The following is a 19,247-nucleotide window of genomic DNA, read 5'->3' on the forward strand; positions in this document are numbered from 1 at the left end:
CAGCCATTTGCGCAAGCTCCATTGTGGAGCTGTTTCAAAGCACAGCTAATCCCCCTTTCTCTCCCAACGTTAGCAAGGGAGGAAAGCGAACAGCGAAAGAACCAATGGCCTGACAGGGAGACAGTGTGGTGTAGTGGTTGGAGTGTTGGACTAGGACCTGGGAGACAAGGATTCAAATCCACACCTGGCCATGAATCTCACTGGGTAACCTTGGGCTAGGTACCCAAGGCTCCCTAGCGCCGTCTCATAGCCCAATCAAATGATATAGTTGAAGGCAGTCAAGGAGGACATCTTCCCTAGTGATGACCTATCTGTCTACCTGCCTAGGAAATAAAACCAGCATGCAGACAGGTATCTACTGTTAGGTTTGGCAGACAGCCACAACAGCATCAGGCTGGTAGTCAACAAAGGTGAAGCAAGGAAGGAAGGCATTGAGCAGAAAAACACACAAGCTTCTTCTCCGATGAGTTGGCTAGCAGACACAGGCTCTCTGATGGAGAGTGAAGGAAGAGGCAGGCCTGCAGGTGGTGCCTGGAAGTAGTCGTCTGTGATATGAAGATTGCTCAGTGTTGCAATCTTGACAAGAATTCCCTCCTCAGAGGTGAAGGGTCTTCATACGTCCTGGTGAAAACAACACTTTGAAGGGTCTTCATGCGTCCTGGTGAAAACAACACTTTCAAGTGATGCACAAGCGTAAGAAACATGAAGATCCATTATCCTCCTTAGGAATGTTTATAATCAAAACACACTGGGCAGTGTTCACATACAGGGGATCCTAGTTTTGAGCGGGGTTTACGATCCAGACACCTGCATGCGCATGTAGAGTGCGCGTAAGCCCGTGCCCCTCTGTTCCTGCTCCACCCCATTCTGTCCCCCTTTTTGTGACATCCTTATGACGTCTGGGGGCACTCACTGTCCTTTCTACATCTGAACACATGGCTTTTAGTTGTTGACAGCGGCAGATTTAGGGCAGCGCAACCAGTCGTGCAGCACTGGGCGCTGAGTCTACGAGGCTTTGCAGGACGTCACAACTATGATGTAGTTAATTAAGCAGAACAGAAGGCAAGAAGTGGTTGTGCATGCCGAATTTTGGATTCGCACAGGGTGCTACTGAAATTTGACAGACTAAAGTTGGCCCTTGCTGTTGATCTCATTTAGATACCAAATTTGGACTTGCAGACTGGCTGTATTAATTTATTAATTTAAGTTAAAGGTAAAGGGACCCCTGACCATTAGGTCCAGTTGCGGACAACTCTGGGGTTGCGGTGCTCATCTCGCTTTATTGGCCGAGGGAGCCGGTGTACAGCTTCCGGGTTATGTGGCCAGCATGACTAAGCCGCTTCTGGCAAACCAGAGAAGCACAGAAACGCCATTTACCTTCCCGCCGGAGTGGTACCTATTTATCTACTTGCACTTTGACGTGCTTTCGAACTGCTAGGTTGGCAGGAGCAGGGACCGAGCAACGGGAGTTCACCCCGTCGCGGGGCTTCGAACCGCTGACCTGATCAGCAAGTCCTAGGCTCTGTGGTTTAACCCACAGAGTTAAGTTAAGTTAGGACTCATAGAATATCCTTAGTGTTCATGTCAGCTTCTTCTCTATTTTTCTGCTGCTGTACAACAGCTGCATTCACATGTAACACTAAGCCATGGTTTAGCACTTTGAAGATGAGCCACAGCTCCCCTAAATGGAAATATTAGTTAAGAGCAGACACACAGGTCACCTGGCTGCAGACTTCCCTGCTATGGTGAGATGTACTGTGTCTCTAGTAATGGCTGCTGTAGGGAGGTAGAGCTGCAGAAAAGCCCTTCTGACAGTGGTATCATGGCAGTTTACCTCGACGGGGCAAAGTAGCAGGAAGATGGAGACTCTATTGATGCACCACCACTGTATCCATACAGCCCCCAACCTCACCACTGCTCCATCCTACCCTAGTGCCATCCAGGTAAGCAGCGATGCCAACATTACGAGTGCTGCTCCACCCCACCCCCCAGAATGCTGCTGTTTATTTCTATTAAAATCACAATTATAATTTTCAGAATTACATCTACGCATATCAGTTAGCATATACTGTACAAATTTTATGCAGGTTGGTGCCCTCTTTTGTTCCTCTTTGGAAATGTACAACGGTCCCTTCCCCCCTAATTCTGGTTGTCCTTTTGCATGGGAATAACATGGAAAAGAAGCTTAAAAACCTGTCTTCAGGCCATTTGATTTCAGGGTTTTTTATAATGGGGTGCTTTACATGTCTCAAATCCATTGTCCTATTGCTTTAAAAGGATCTCTTGTGGGAGTACAAATTTTAATTACCATATTTTTTTTAAAAAAAGAAAGAAAAATGAAAATACAGATTACTTTCCCAGATGAAGGAGATGGTAAAAATAAGAAAATGCTTAATGATATGATTCCCCTGATGGAACCTGCTACAGACTATTTAATATACGGTACTATACTTCAAATGTTCTATATATTTCAACTCAAGAATTTTCCTTTGAAGAATAAAACATGCCATGGAGAGACAGTACACCTGAACGTACTTATACCTTTTTTCGGGCGGTGTGTGTGTGTGTAACATAGTTTTTACTCATTTTCATACTTTCAAATGTTTAACGTAGGACATGCTCTAATGCTACAAAAATTTTTTTTTTTAAATAAAACAACAGTAAAAGTTCAGATAAACCTTTCTGAATATATTAACGAAGTTGTATCAAAGTGCATATACCAAAATTATTACAATTATTCCCCTCACAGCGCTACGATTCTCAAAATGGTTGAACAAGCCATCCCTCTTCACAGGGAACTCAGGTAATTGCAGCTCTCATTGGCGCCAATTTCAGGGGGCCCTGGGTGCCTGGCACCCAAAAAACTTTCACTGTGGGTGCCTGGCTTCCATCACGCCTGACTGCTGCAGTGACTAAAGTGGGGTCTCCGCCTCCCCTGCGGCGCTTCTGCTGGGGCCTGCTGCACCCATGGACGTGCTTCCAGGGTGTGGCTGCAGCAGTGGCAGGCCCCAACAGAGGCCATGTGGTGGAGGCAGATCTTGGCCCCACGGCAGTGCTGGAGAACAGCAGCAGCGCATGGAAGCCAAACAGAGCGCATGTAAAGTGATGTAATAACATGACATCACATCGTGTGTTGCTGGGCACTCAGAGTCTGGGACCCAAGATGGCGCACCTGGCAGCTCTGGGACGCCCAAAGGGGCCTCTGAACAACTCTCACCACCCTTCACAAACTCCAGAACCCAGGGTTCTGTAGGAAGCCATGACTGCTTAAAGCCAGCATGGTGTGGTGGACTCATAATCTGGTGAACCAGGTTCGCGTCCCCGCTTCTCCACATGCAGCTGCTGGGTGACCTTGGGCTAGTCACACTTCTCTGAAGTCTCTCCGCCCCACTCACCTCACAGGGTGTTTGTTGTGGGGGAGGAAGGGAAAAGAGATTGTTAGCCGCTTTGAGACTCCTTAGGGTAGTGATAAAGTGGGATATCAAATCCAAACTCTTCTTCTTCTTCTAAAGTGACATTATAGTGCTTTGAGTATGGCCCACGCCTCTTCCCCAACTACAGTGGTACCTTGGGTTAAGAACTTAATTTGTTCTGGAAGTTCGTTCTTAACCTGAAACTGTTCTTAACCTGAGGTACCACTTTAGCTAATGGGGCCTCCCACTGTCACTGTGTCGCCACCGCGCAATTTCTGTTCTCATCCTGAGGTAAAGTTCTTAACCCGAGGTACTATTTCTGGGTTAACGGAGTCTGTAATCTGAAGCGTATGTAACTGAAGCGTCTTTAACCCGAGGTACCTCTGTACTGCTCTTCCCAGTTTGCTGTGCGCTCTTCTTCAACAGTTCCTTATGCCTAGCAACATATACAACTTACAGTGATACCTCGGGTTACAGACGTTTCAGGTTACATACGCTTCAGATTACAGACTCCACTAACCCAGAAATATACCTCGGGTTAAGAACTTTGCTTCAGGATGAGAACAGAAATTTCATGGCAGCGGCTCAGCAGCAGTGGGAGGCCCCATTAGCTAAAGTGATGCTTCAGGTTAAGAACAGTTTCAGGTTAAGAACGGACCTCCGGAACGAATTAAGTACTTAAACCCGAGGTACCACTGTACTTTGAAACATTGTGTGTACAAACGCAAGGTTTCTTGCAGGCTGCTCTGTGGGTTTATTTATTTATTTGGTGAGGAGAATCTTTGATATCCGAACGCCTTATATGCCTGTCATTTCCTCCCTCTCCCCTTTCATGGCAAAAACAAAACAGGATGTTCACCCACCGGCTTCTCCTCCTTCTCTTCCAAGAACCCCAAATGATTGTCCATCTGTGCACTGCACTCATATTAACTTGTTTTAGGTTTGGTAAGCACTTTCCCTGAAAAGCTGTTAACCTAATCAGAAAAGTAAATAATTCGCTTCTGTTTTGCTATTCAAAATACATGTGAACCGCAACCCCTCGCCCCATTCCCCCACCACCACCACCACAACGGCAGTACAAAGCAAACATTGAGATTATAAAAATCACACTTGTTCAAACAGTGTTAGGAAAAATTATTTTAGCTGAGTTTGCAATAGAAAGTAGCATTCCCACCCTCCCTTCATTTGCTAAGGTGGAACGTATTGTAATGAGTTGGGGGGGCAGAGGGGGGAGGAAGTAGGCTATATGTGAGATCCTTCCAACCCCTGGATTCAGCAAGTGTTAAAATATAAGCCATGCTAGCTTCCTGTGTGGAGGTAATAGCCTGGGTGATGGGCCATTAAGGGAAACAAAGGAAAGGAGGCTCTGTGTGTGATGAAAAATGGGTGAGGGCTCTCCCTCAGCTCAGAGGTACCGTATTTTTCACTCTATAGGACGCACCCAACCATAGGACGCACCTTGTTTTAGAGGGGCAGAACAAGAAATAAAATTCTCCCGTCTCTGCTCAGCGCCCCTTCAGCAAAGCCGCAGGAGAAATGCAGCCCCTTCTAGCTCTCCCTCTCTGCTGAAGCCAGGTGGGTCTTGCTCTCCCGGCTTCAGCAAAAGGAACCCGAAGCCTTTGGAGCACAGTGCGAGGTCCTGCTGCACTCCGAAGGCTTCAGGGATAGTCCAACCCCACTTCTTGTGTGTTCACTGCATGTGTGAAAGGGGAGCAAGGCTGCACCAGCTGTCCACACCCGAAAACTCAGTGTGCCCCTCTGTCCACACTTCTGATGTCAGCCTATTCAGTTAACTGAATGAAATGAGCCCCTATCTGCACATATTTATTCTGTAACTGGGGTGCCACTACTCAAAAGGCCCTGTGTTGATTGCTAATTACCTTACTCCAATAGCATATAAAGTGCCACCCAACCACTCTGCCCCCAGTGAGCCAAACTGACTGAAGACTGGATCAGCCCAAAATGGGCAAATTTGGTTAGCGAAACCTGCACTTTGACAGATCTAAAGCATGGCATCATTAAATCATCATTGTTACTGGAAAACAAAGGCGGATGAGATACTGTGGCTCTCTTTGGAACTAAATGGAATTGGGCTACTCTAGAATTCACTTATGCAGCTAAAGAAGGAGGCAAGGCCTCTAAATATTAATAATCCAGTAATTCATTCATTATGACCTCTGCGGCCTAAAATTAGGAAGAAAATTACTTCCAACAGCTCACCGACAGTGACATTATCTTAGAACAGCATCCTGAAATGAGAGAGAATGGCAAAGATTCTATCTGAATGGGCTAAGTATGGCAAAATAGATTTATAGGTTTCTTGAAAAAATGCCACTTGTCTGGTTTTGGATAGTTTATGTGCTGTCAGGAGGGGCAGGCAACTGGCCATTGCGGCAGAATCTTCTAAGAGTGGGTGTTGTTCTCCACACCACTTTTTTCGTGTGCTTTTAAATGTTTACAAGTGTTTTAAGTGCTATTTTTAATGGGGTTACTTATTTATCTAATTTTTAAAATTACAGTTGTACCTCAGGTTACAAACGCTTCAGGTTACATACGCTTCAGGTTACAGACTCCACTAACCCAGAAAAAGTACCTCGGGTTAAGAACTTTGCTTCAGGATGAGAACAGAAATTGTGCTCCGGTGGGGGTGCGGCGGCAGCAGGAGGCCCAATTAGCTAAAGTGGTGCTTCAGGTTAAGAACAGTTTCAGGTTAAGTGCGGACCTCCAGAACGAATTAAGTACTTTAACCTGAGGTACCACTGTATTTCTATTATTGTGCATGTTTATTTGTATCAGTTTAAAATTTTGAGCCAGCTTGGGTCCTGCATCAGAAGAAAGGAAGGGTTTTAAAATAAAAAAAAACAATTAATTAATAGAATCATAGAGTTGGAAGGGACCCAAGGGTCATCTAGCTCAACCCCCTGCAATGCAGGAATCTCAACTAAAGCATCCATGACAGATGGCCATCCAACCTCTACTTTAAAATCTCCAGGGGAGAAGAATCTACCACCTCTCATGGAAGTCTGTTTCCTTGTCAAACAGCTCTTACTCTCAGAAAGTTCTTCCTGGTGTTGGATTGAGAACTCCTTTATTGTAACTTGAATCCATTGGTTTGGGGACTAGCCTCCAGAGCAGGAGAAAACAAGCTTGATCCATCTTCCATGTGACAACCTTTAAGATATTTGAAGATGGCCATCATATCTGCTCTCAGTCTTCTCTTTTCCAGACTAAACATACCCAGCTCCTTCAATCGTTCCTCACAAGTCTTGCCTTCCAGACCCTTGACAGTCTTGGTTGCCCTCCTCTGCACACATTCCAGCTTGCCAATATCCTTCTTAAATCGTGGTGCCAAGATCTGGGTCCAAGACTCCAGGGGTGGTCTGACCAAGGCAGAATAGAACAGGGCTATTATTTCCCTTGATCTGGACACTATACTTCTGTTGACGCAGCAGACATTTGCTGCAGCCGTATTGAGGATATATCAATGGAGGTGACCTGGACTTTGGGCCTGCATAAAACAGTTTTTACATTCATGGGCTTGGTGCTGAGTCCCCTGGCAATAAAAGCAGGTTCCAGGGTTAAAAGAGGAAGGGACATAACTCTTAGCGTGCAAAAGGGCCCAGGTGTAGCTCCCAGCATCTTCAGGTACGACTGGGGAAGACTCCTATCTGAAACTCTGTGGAGCAGTTTAATGATCTCAGGCAGGCAAGCAAGCCCCAATAAGAATGAATGAGTCTCTGGCAGTTTTATAGTACGTTTATTTACAATAAACATCCATCACGTTGCTCTGAACCTGCCGCACTTTGCTACGAGTTGGTCACTCTGAGTCTCCACCCCTTTCGCAGAATGAAGGACGCCAAAATCCAGTCCTTCCTCTCTTGTACTTCCATTGCATTTTAAGCTCTTCTGGTTTGGGGAGAAGGTGGGTGAACTCCCCCCCCCCACCCGGCTATCAAACAAAGATCTTTCCAAACACTGCCTCCCTCCTTGTTGCATAGCGACCCCCTCAATGTCATCTATCTCCTCCCCTCCATCTGCCTGTGAGCTTCCCAAGTCTGCTGCTCTATCTGAGTCTGGGAATTCTTGATGAAGGGGGGGTGTGAACTAACCCACTCCTGCTCTGTTTGTGGCTGCAATCCCTCATCTCCAGAGTCAGACTCTGGCTCCCTCTGTACTGGCATTCCTTCATCTCCAGAGTCAGACTCTTCCCAGGCATTCGATTCAGCCATATCCTTGACAAGCAGCTGCCAGCCATTGTACACAATAATGGCCTATAAGAACCAACAATCTGACTTGGCAAATGACAGCTTCCTGCGTTCCTAAAACATGGTGAGCCCTGTCTTGGAAGATGTGGATAATTTCCCATCACATGGGACATGTTCAGCTAACATTCCTTTCTCAGCTACGTTTTGCTGCTGGCTGTGTGGATGCATCACAGAGGATCTGTTATCTAAATAATGTCATCCCCCGATTAGATGACAAACATTTTAAAGTCGAAAATTGCCCAGAGACACTATCAACCAGTAAATTCACATCTGCTACAGAAACAATTGAAATGTACTTCAGATAAAAACCCACACTGCCACAAGTCATATGCAGTTGTTCAAACACTTGCAAAACCTTTGGTCACAGCAAATGGAACTCTGTACTTTTATTAAAAAATATAGCCTTTGATTACTATTTAACCAGCTGGATGTGATTGCGGGCAGACATGTGTGATAGATTTACACACGGAAGGAAGAAAATATTAACTGTACACAGATAGTGTAATTATGCTGTATTCTTTCCTTTCAATTTTGCTACCAGAAAGTATAGATTGGTTTCTTTTACTTTATTCAGGTGCTAACTCAAAAACATTAAGCGTAAACTATGCCCATTCTGGAAAAAAGAGGAAGATTTAATAAAGTCAGACAAAACAAGCTGGAGAGTTGCATTCTCTGTGTTGTTGCTGCAGATCAAATAATATTTAGTTGCCACAATAGGATCTAATTAGGCCTCTCGCTTTAATTCATGACTCTAGGATGCCCTTGAGAGCTTGCATAATAAGAGGGAGAATGTATGATCAGGTTTAAAGCAGAATATTACCGTCAACATAATCCCCCTGAAAGAAAACAAAGAATATTTATTCACATTATATGTCTGCCGTGAACAGCAGTCCTCAGACAATTTGATTATAGGAATGTGCAGTGCCAAAATGAAACATACTTGTTGTCTGAATTAAACCCATGACACTCCTCAATTCTTCCCAATTAGAAATATGTCTGGTGTTTCTTCTAATGTACCATAATAGTTTCGCAGCACAAGGCTGTCCCAACCTGAAGATTGATCCATAGGCAGTATTCTATTCATTGTGTTTTGAAACTGAATTTGTTTAAATCACAGACTGGAGGATCTTTTATATGTGATCATAGCACTAAGATTGCAGATGAACCTTGTCTGCTCTTTAAAAGGCCACACTTCCACTCTCGTCCCAGCACTTAAACTCAGGATTTAATACTCTCCCAGTGGCAGCGGTGGTGCTGATAATGATACTCTCAGCACTTTGGAAGCCAGGTGTAAAGGGGAAAGAGTTCTGTGCTAGACTAGCTTTGCTGCTTTTCTGTGTTTCTCCCTCTTCTCCCTGGCACCATCCCTGGGGCAGCACACGATAACATACAAGCGATGGCCATTTTACACATTGCCAATTGACACATGATCACTGATGTGTGGGTCCTTTAGGACCTGGAAGAAGGCAGAATGGGGGTGCAAGGCAGAATGGGGCATAATGGTGTGGGTGCTCTCCCAACATGCGTGGGGGCAGGGGTGGAACCCCCGCATGAAATGGTTGCTGCCTGTAGTTGAAAGTGCTACACGCCAAGAACAGTTTTTCTGCAGGATGAATTGTTTGCTTGGAAAGGTTCTCTGTTTGCATGTCTGTAATTTCAAGAGCATATGGTCTTTGCCAACTAGGGGTCAGCCTTCCCAAATCAGGAATGGCTCTGTGCTGGAATTTGTAATTTTAAGAGAACTGTGGCTTCAGAAATGAAGCGACTCAATAAAGGAGTTGGACGTTCGACTCCTGTTTAGTTCTAAGTGAGGCCTTGATTGTCTCATCAGGTGCACCTAACATGCACCTAACTGGGCACATGTAACTGGACACAGGGTTAGAAAGCAGGTGGCCCTCCAGGTCTTGCTGAACTCCAACTCCCATCAGCCCCAAGCAGGATAGCTAATGGTCAGGGATGATGGGATCTGTAGTCCAACAATATCTGGAGGTCAATAGATTCTTGAGTCCTGTTTTAAGGGATTCTATCTAAGATTACAGTGTAAACTTCTCTCTTTTTTGCCAGACCTCATGGAAACTTCTGAACTGTGTATCCTTTCCTCAGCAAGTGTCCAGATCTAGAAAAAGGTATTGCTGCCCAATGGGAGATTGTCCAGGATGACTTGACCTCGCGAGGTCAACACTTGAAGTGTGTCAAGGCGAGAAGCCATGTTGCTCTTTTCTGCAAATAGCTCTGTTGGGGTAGGACCAATTTTGAAGCAGCTACTAAATGGCACAAGGAAATAAATAGAATAATAAGCTGCTAACTGCTCTTAACTGAACTCTTGTGAAAGCAAAACTTAAGAAAAGAAAAAGAGCATTTGGAGAGTGGGAGGGTGATGCGGAAAGGCAGGTGGAAATCTGGTCAGCTCCATTTTCACATGCGACTGCTAAACCATGTTTGCAGTATTAACAGATCTGCAAAGTGGGGAAACCTGCCTTGACTAGAATACATTTCTTTTGCTATTAAATGCGAAATCAAGCATAAACAAAATCACCACAGAAAGCAGGTTAGAAATATTGAGACGGAAAGGGGGCCAGAGGCATCAATAACGCATTCCAGAATTTTGATAGAAATTATTACAAGTCTGTAACAATGAAAACACCATTAACATGAAGATCCACTGGAATGCAGATTTGGTTTTAAAATGGCTCCTTTCCTCTTTCTTGTTGTTGTTTAGTCGTTTAGTCATGTTCGACTCTTTGTGACCCCATGGACCAGAGCACGCCAGGCACTCCTGTCTTCCATTGCCTCCTGCAGTTTGGTCAGACTCATGTTTGTGGCATCGAGAACACTGTCCAACCATCTCGTCCTCTGTCATCCCCTTCTCCTTGTGCCCTCCATCTTTTCCAACACCAGGGTATTTTCCAGGGAGTCTTCTCTTCTCATGATGTGGCCAAAGTATTGGAGCCTCAGCTTCACGATCTGTCCTTCCAGTGAGCACTCAGGGCTGATTTCCTTCAGAATGGAGAGGTTTGATCTTCTTGCAGTCCATGGGACTCTCAAGAGTCTCCTCCAGCACCATAATTCAAAAGCATCAATTCTTCGGCACTATTGCCAAGAGTCCCAAACCAAACTCGAAAGATGCTCTTAGCACTGCTTGTGAAAATTCTCTTATGAATATAAGACAAAAATGGCCCTGATCTGGGAATGTTTGTTACATTTGAGTCCCATTCCGAAATCAAGGGGCAAGGTGATTGTGACTAACTTAAACCTCACTGATTTCAATTCGATTTGAGCAACGAATTTTGTTCAACTGATCGGAGCTATAGTTGTTGGTGGAGAAGTTGGCTTTGTTTAAATGCAGCACAGTTTTTAACAGAGGCTGACTCAGCTAAGCACATTCATCACTTGATGACAGCAACATCAAGCATTAACTTGAATGTGTGAATGAGCTATCACAAATTTAACCAGAGACAGAGATTTTGTATCATCCAAAGTCACCTCCAATGCAATGCTTTTCAATGGAGTTGGCTCACCTGTTGAACAGTGACACACAGATGAATTGAAGAAAGCATCATGTCCCCTTATTCCAAGTTCCCTTTCCACAAACTCATGGACCAATTGCCTCTCACATTGGAGCTGGAAATTACAACACACTTGGCACTACAATGCCCACGAGTTCAGTGATGAAGGAACAGTAGTTGTGGTCATTTGGCCTGAGACTGGGAACAACATGTAATACTTTCATTTCCAGCGATGGCTGTTTTGGCTCACAGCTTCACCACTGTTTAAATAGCCAGAACTTGGTCAATATTAGACAGCCCTATTTGAGCAGAATGAGGCAACTACCGGTTGATATTCCCGGATTTCTTAAGTGGTAAAAGGTCCAAGGTAGCCTGTTACATTATCTATTTCCCTGTGAGGAGAAAAGTACTGGAAGCTTGTGGTGTTTATGTCATACATTTTTATTACACAAGTTGAGCCTCAGCCTAAAGAAACATCCAGCCTGCCCTTCTTCTTCTTCTTCTTCTTCTTCTTCTTCTTCTTCTTCTTCTTCTTCTTCCTCTTCTTCTTCTTCTTTTTCTTCTTTCTTCTTCCATAACTTGTCTGTTCCCTCAATGCAACAACAGCTTGCTTTTGCCAGACAGTTCCAAAAACTCAAGACTTATTTTTCCTTTGCTGGGTACAGTCAAAATTGTTTCCTCAAACATCAAATTAGTGGAGAAATGATGGCTGAAGTAGATGGAGTTCCTCAACCTTACATCTCCATCATTTCTTCCCTGCACCCCTGTTTCCCTAGCTAGGGCACCTAGCTGTTTGATTGAAGTGCAGAGTGTTTGAGGACTGGGACATTTGTAGGGAAACCAAAATGCTTGTTTACAAAGCTATTGTACTACCAACCTTACTGTATGCTTGTAAAACGCGGACCACTTATAAACGCCATCTCCAACTCCTCGAAAGATCCCATCAATGGTGTCTCTGAAAAAGTTTACACATCACCTGGGAAGACAGGTGAACTAATGCCAGTGTACTGGAAGAAGTAAAGATCACCAGTGTCGAAGCAATGATTCTTCAACATCAACTTTGTTGGACTGGTCATGTTGTGTGGATGCCTGATTATCATCTTCCAAAGCAACTACTCTATTCTAAACTTTAAAGTGGTACACGTAATGCTGGTGGTCAACAAAAGAGGTTCAAAGACTCTCTCAAGGCAAATCTTAAAAATGGAGTATAAACACCGACAACCAGGAAACACTGACCTGTGAGTGCTCCATTTGGAGAACAGCCTCTACCAAAGGTGTCATGGGCTTTGAAGATGCTTGAACTCAGGATGAAAGGGAGAAACGTGCTAAGAGGAAGGCATGCTTGGCAAACCCTCACCATGATCAATTCCCTCCCGGAAACCTATGTCCCCACTGTGGAAGGACGTGTGGATCCAGAACTGGCCTCCACAGTCACTTATGGACCCACTGTTAAAACTGTGTTTATGGAAGACAATCTTACTCGGCTACGCAGGATCACCAAAGAAGAAGAAGAAGAAGCAAAGCTCCTGGGATAATGGCAGTGCAGAGGCAATGGTTAAGCAGTTCCTGTGTTGCTGCTTCTCCCCTGCAAATTGATTGTTCCTTTGCAGTATGATAGATGTTCATCAGAGAGCCAAACACCCTCTAGCATCTGCCCTGTGAGGCAGCCATCTCACTCAAGACTCCTGAAGTTCCCAGGCTGCACAAGTAACTATCAGGAAAACAGCAAAATGAATTCTCCTTTGAAAGGAGAATAGCTTGTGTTCTTGGTTGACTCTGGCACTCAGAAGCAAAGGGTCTTCTTGCTCTCTCTTTAATTTTTGCTATTCATAACTCCTTACATCTCACAGCAGACCTATTTTAAGCAACAGATGGATCAAACGCAAATAAAGAACAAACTACAAGGGCTAAAAGATATTATTTCAAATGCTTGCTTTGTTCAAAAGTCATGTTGTTCCTGAGCACTGATGTAATTGCTGCTTATTTTGAACACGCCACGGCCTGGCTTTGGTTAGAGACAGACAAAACATAACTTAGAACTGTAAACCGCATCTTCTGTGCCAAGAAGAAACGGCTGTAATTTACATTATGCTTCAGATTTGAAGGCAAAGGATGCAGCCAGATGGCCACTGCCCATGCTTTTGGTAATCTGTCTATCACATTTGTATCGCCCACCATTCTTCCAAGGAGCTCAGAGCAGCAGGTTTTATTGTATTGTCTCGCTTCTTGGCATAGCCCCTGACGTGGATTCCAAACGGAAACACCAAAACCAACAGAGCAAAAGCATGCAAACAAATTCCTGAGGGCATCTGAGAAAAATCACCCCCATCCTAGGGTGGCCACTTACAAATGGCTCAAAAAAAGGGTAACAAATGCATTAACCTCCCCAACCCCCAAAAAAGATGAAGAAAGAGGAGGCAGGTTTGCACAAAAATTGCATATGCAAATATTACTGATGAAACTTTAGAAATCATAAGTACAATTTGAAGAGAAATGCAATGCCATAGCAGGGAAGACTGTGACCAGGTGTTTCCCCAGTCTGCTGTCCTGCAGGTACAGGTGCAACTTCAAGGCTCCTCCTACCTTCCCATCTTATGATTCTGTATCTATAAATAGGGCTTGGACTGGACAGCTCTTACAATAGAGGATGGTCCTCTGCCAAGTTGGACACATGGCCAGCCTATCACCTCCTCCCGTATGAACCTATATGAGATCTTCGCTCTGTTCTTGAGGTCCTTCTTGTGGTTTCCCAGCCAGGTGCTGTTGATGAGGACATGAATAGCGGAACCTCCAAGGGAAGTCCATCTGGCCCCTTCTTTGCTCACATTTAAATGAGTTCTTAAGATGTCTTTCCTTGGGCAGGCATTTTTTAAATTCAGGGATAGTCAACATGGTGCCTTTGAGAAGTTGTGGCCAATGGTCAGGGATAATGGGAGCTGCAGTCCACAATTTCTGGAGGGCATTGTGTCAAACTATTCTCATAAGTGGTTCAACAGTCAATCCCTCTTCCCAGGGAACTCTGGGAATTGTAGCTCTGTGAGGGGAATGGGGGTTTCCTAACAAGTCTCAGCACCCTTAACAAACTACAGCTCCCAGAATTATTCGGGAGAAGCTATGACTGCTCAGAGTGGTGACACATGGTGTGAATGTGGCCTACAATTCCCATCATACCTGACCATTGGCCCTGCTAGCTGGAGGTGATGGGATTTGGAGTCCAACAATACCTAGAGAGCCACACAGACATACCTCCCCCTCCATATAGGGAACAGAATGACCTCCATGATACAGAGCTTATGCTCTATGACTCAGAGCATGTCTATTTCTATATATAGCACAAAAATAACCAAAAGCCATGGGGTTATGGAGAAAGACTCTAGATACAGCTTATCATTGTGCCCTTCTGCTATCCTATGTAGGCACAACTCCACTGGGAATCCGTGATGGATTCCTAAGCAAATAAAACAGCACTCATAACAGACATTTACAAAAGAGATATTAAATAAATGTTTGCTAAAGTAGCTCAAGGTTATTAGTTAATGTTCGTTCCTTCATAACTCAGAGTGCAGTTAATAATTATTAAGCCTGTTTTGGCCAAAAAAAAAAAAAAGTCGGGTTAGATTGTTTTGACCTGTGTTAAGCATTAATGTCAACAACTACTATCATGGTTTGTGTGTGACGCTACCCAAGGGATCCAGTGTAAGTGATGAGAAGTTATGGTACAGCTGGAGAGCTCTTAGTGGCGTAGATGCCTCTAATCTGCATCACAGCAGCAATTTTATGATAGAAAGCCCTTGATAGCCATTGTGATTTGATTTGGTGCATTTCAGCTGTTGATTGAAAGGAGAGCCTAAACTGGGCTGCAAATTGAGAAAGGGAATTATGAAATCCTGTTTCAGAAATTAAAGATCTGGTAGGGGCTGTGAGTATTTTGCCAACATTTCCCAATAACTGGATTAATTACACAGTAGTGTCACTGACGACACCCCCCAGAAACAGCCTTACTGTGAACCAAGATGAGATGGCTGCCTTGTTGGTCAACCAATTTAGGGCGCTGCGTGGATTATAAGGTTAGAGATAGACCAAGCTAACTCTTGGGGCAAAAAAGACTGAGAGGTTCTCCTGAGTGATCTCCACTGAAATGAACAGGAACTTTGTGATTGTTGATGCCCTTGTTTGGTGCGTCAAAAGGGTGCCATTTGGATTTTCTGGCACCAAAATGTATCAAGGTGCTATCTAGGATTTGCTACCAGTAAGCAGTTAAAACATAAGCAATGATTGTCACTGCTGTTAGTGTGGTTTGCGCATGGGAAGTGCTTGCTTGTATTTGGCTATCTGTATTTGGAGTATTTATTTGAAAATGGCAATTGGATCTCAGAAATGTTGCCAACATTTACTGAATGCACCTATTGGATTGCAGTCACAAACAGGGTCCTGGTGGGAAGTCGCTGAACTGTCCAGGAAAATCTGGACGTATAGCACAACCCATGTCAGAAGTCTAAAAAGATCTCAACAACTTGGTGTCCCCCCACCCCCCAAAAAAAGATCTGAACAACTTTTGTGTTTGTTTGTTTGTTCACTTTTTGAAATATGGCAACCCTAATGTATCCAACTATCTGGGACGCGGGTGGCGCTGTGGGTTAAAGCCTCAGCGCCTAGGGCTTGCCGATCGAAAGGTCGGCGGTTCGAATCCCCGCGGCGGGGTGCGCTCCCGCTGTTTGGTCCCAGCGCCTGCCAACCTAGCAGTTCGAAAGCACTCTTGGGTGCAAGTAGATAAATAGGGACCGCTTACTAGCGGGAAGGTAAACGGTGTTTCCGTGTGCGGCTCTGGTTCCCCAGAGCAGCGATGTCACGCTGGCCACGTGACCCGGAAGTGTCTTCGGACAGCGCTGGCCCCCGGCCTCTTTGAGTGAGATGGGCGCACAACCCTAGAGTCTGTCAAGACTGGCCCGTACGGGCAGGGGTACCTTTACCTTTAATGTATCCAACTATGTTGGACTGGTTGAAATTCACAGACCTAAGTTAGTCATGCCCATTAATTTCAGTGGGTCTGCTCTGAGTCTGGTAAACACTGAATGAAACCCACTGAATGTTAAAATTCTGAATGTGTTTCTTACAAGAACTGGCTCCTTAAAGGTCATGCTGTGGAGATCATGTGACCTAAAACGCTAGCTTGACAAACACGATTTATGGGTTAAACTTGAGCTGACAGGAGAGGCAGGTTTAGGGGAGCTTGACCAGTTTGGTCTCAGTGGGCCTGGAGCCTTGGGGGTGCTGTAACTATGAAGTAGAATGGGAGGCGAGAGGGCACCGAATTTGGGTGTTGCACAGGTTGCCGTAGAACTTTGAGCTTCCCAGGTCTGCCACTGCTTTCAGACAAGGCCTCTGACACTGACATGGTGAAGGGCAGCCATCGCCCTGAAAAAGGTGTGAAACAAATGTCTGAAATTTTTGTGGCTAGAGATCAGACGACTATATAGAGAATATATGGAGAGCTCTTCCCACTGAGTGGGCAGTGGCTTTACAGCCTTTAGAGACTAAGGGCTCCTCCAGACTTCTGTTTGTTCTGCCACTTTCCCCCAGGAAAACCCAATGTTTACTGCTAAATGGGAGCTAATGTTAACTGGGCTTTCCACGGATTGATGTTTGTTCTGATTCAGTGCTAAAGAACAAGTTTTCCTGGGGAAAGTGGTGGGGCCCATGCCTAGAAAGCATGGGACAAGTGGGGAAACCCCCAGGACCCGTGCTTTCTGAGCACAGGATGAGCAGAAGTGTGGACCAGTCCTTTATCAAGCCAGATCTCTGTTGTTTCCAATATGGTGAACGAGGTGACGAACAAATCAGTTAGGGATCCAATTTTTACAAATGCTGACTGACAATCTTGTATGGAGAAACAGGGCTGCAGATTGTTTGTTTGTTTGTTTCTGGGGGGGGGTCCCCCATGAACCCCATGAAAGAGGAAGAGATAGAGATGTGAAATATGCTGTTGAATGGCCTGGGCTTCTTCCTCTAAATTTCAGATATTGAACGTATTCTTCAGATCCCTGGTCCAAGAGCCCAAACAAACGGTACAAGCAGATATCGTGGGTAGCTTTGAGCACTATTGACTCAAGGACTCCATCTTCAAAGCACTAGGTAACTTTTGTGAGCTCAGATATAGTGGTGTCTCTTTAGACGTCTTCTGAGATATATGCCCTGTTAGGCGAGTCTGCCACCTATATACACTTCCTTTATAGGCAGCAGGAGTTCCATATCCCAGATGAACAAACACCTTTTAAAAATTGCTTTCATAGCCCATTTCATGATTTCCACCCTCAATTTGCATGTATTCTGGATTTCTACCCTGTAAGCCAGGGAAACATTTCCCAAGCTTGGATCTGAAAATATGCATTCCTTCTTTCTGCCATTTGAACTATTTGTGCTTTTTGTTTCAGGGGATAGTCGCATCATGAGTCCGAGACAGATTCTGAGCTGGGCATCCTGCAACCTGCCCCTAAATCCAGCCTTGCCTGTTTTCATCTGGTGCACATCCTTTTCTCTGAGCACACCCCCTGAGACCCCCAAACCATCTTAGCACAGATTTATCATACCACCTGGCTTTGGTGTGGAGGCGACGGTTCTCCCCCAAATCAAAGCAAGCATTGAACGAAACCCTCTCTTACCCCCAGCCTGGCATGAAGCAAAAAATAAAATAAAAATAAGCCACCTAACCAAGTTGGCCTCTGGCTCATAAAAATAATCCATCTCTGTATGAAAACCAAACGCTTCATAAAACCGTCATGCTGATTTGAAAAACAATTTTACAGCTAAAGGGAGGAATGCCCAGCCAGTGTAATTCATTACACTGAGGAGGCTTTAATAAGCCAGCCAAAAAGCACAAGGGAGTTCCCCTCCAGCTATAATAGAACGCAGATGCCATAATATAGCGCACATGCAACCCTTCGTACAAGTTGCAGGCCTAATAGCTGTGGATTCCAAGGCAAAAATTTCTCCTCAGAGGTCATTCCTCAGGGTAACAAGCAGACACAGAGAGCTGCTGCCACGGTAGAGCTGGGTCTCGCCCTAGCTAGACGCAGCTTGAACGTGAGGGGTGGCAAAAGCACCCTCACCTGGTTTTGACACTACAAATAAAGCTCAAAAGGGCACCAGATAAGGATACACATCAGGTGCCCACTTCAGGGCACCACCGACAAATTGGAGGATACTCAAAGGTGGACAACAAAGATGGTGAAGGCAGAAACCAAGGCCGCATTTGCACCAAACATTGAAAGTGTTATTATGCCCCCTTTTAACCATCATGGCTTCCATCCTATGAACTGAAGATTGATCAGGGCACTGAGAGTTGTTAAAAGCCCTCGATTTCCCTCACAGAATGGTTTAACAGTCAATGCCTATTCCCAGGGAACTCTGGGAGTTGTAGCTGTGTGAGGGGATTGGGGGCCTCCTAACAACTCTCAGCACCCTTAACAAACTACAGCTCCCAGGATTCTTTGAGGGGAAGCCATGGCTGTCTATGGTTGTATAAGAGTGCTTTAAATGTATGGTGCAGATGCAGTGCAAGTCTTGTGAGGAAGGAGGTGGATATATTTAACCTAGAGAAGAGAGGATGGGGGGGGGGGACAGGACATGCTACTAGTCTTCAAATATCTGTCATGTAGTAGAATTTGAGAGAAAAGCTGGATCTAAATATATTAATTAAATAAGTGTCTCTCCTGGTTCTGCATATTCTACTGAACATTAATTCTCCTTCAGGCAATGTTCATTCTTGCTTCATTAGAAGAATATAATACATACATACATACATACATACAAACGGATGTATTGAATGCTGAAGCTCCACTGGTGTCCCAGAATTCCTCTCCTGACCCCTCCAGCCTCAAAACCTGTTTCTCAGGGTTGGGGGACACTCTGGAGCAGATTTTGGAAATACACAGAGGGAGTCCTGATGTGTCAGCAGAAGTCTGTTGGCACATCTTCGGATACAACCCAGTGACAGGAACCGGTGTGATCAATGCTATTTTTCTAGAAAAAGAGGTGGTGGAACTCACACCTTCCTTGTTCTCTTA

General features: G+C 44.8%; 1 long non-coding RNA gene across 1 annotated transcript; it reads left to right on the forward strand.

Moving 5' to 3' along the window:
- The first annotated feature begins 14,818 nt into the window (after positions 1-14,818).
- LOC310681087 lies at positions 14,819-17,891 on the forward strand. Its single transcript, XR_014513110.1, has 3 exons — positions 14,819-14,880; positions 17,202-17,316; positions 17,616-17,891. It is a non-coding gene; the product is annotated as an uncharacterized lncRNA (long non-coding RNA).
- Positions 17,892-19,247: the final 1,356 nt, after the last annotated feature.

Source organism: Podarcis tiliguerta (assembly GCF_965153285.1).
Source record: "Podarcis tiliguerta genome assembly, chromosome: 7".
NCBI classification, from domain to species: domain Eukaryota; kingdom Metazoa; phylum Chordata; class Lepidosauria; order Squamata; family Lacertidae; genus Podarcis; species Podarcis tiliguerta.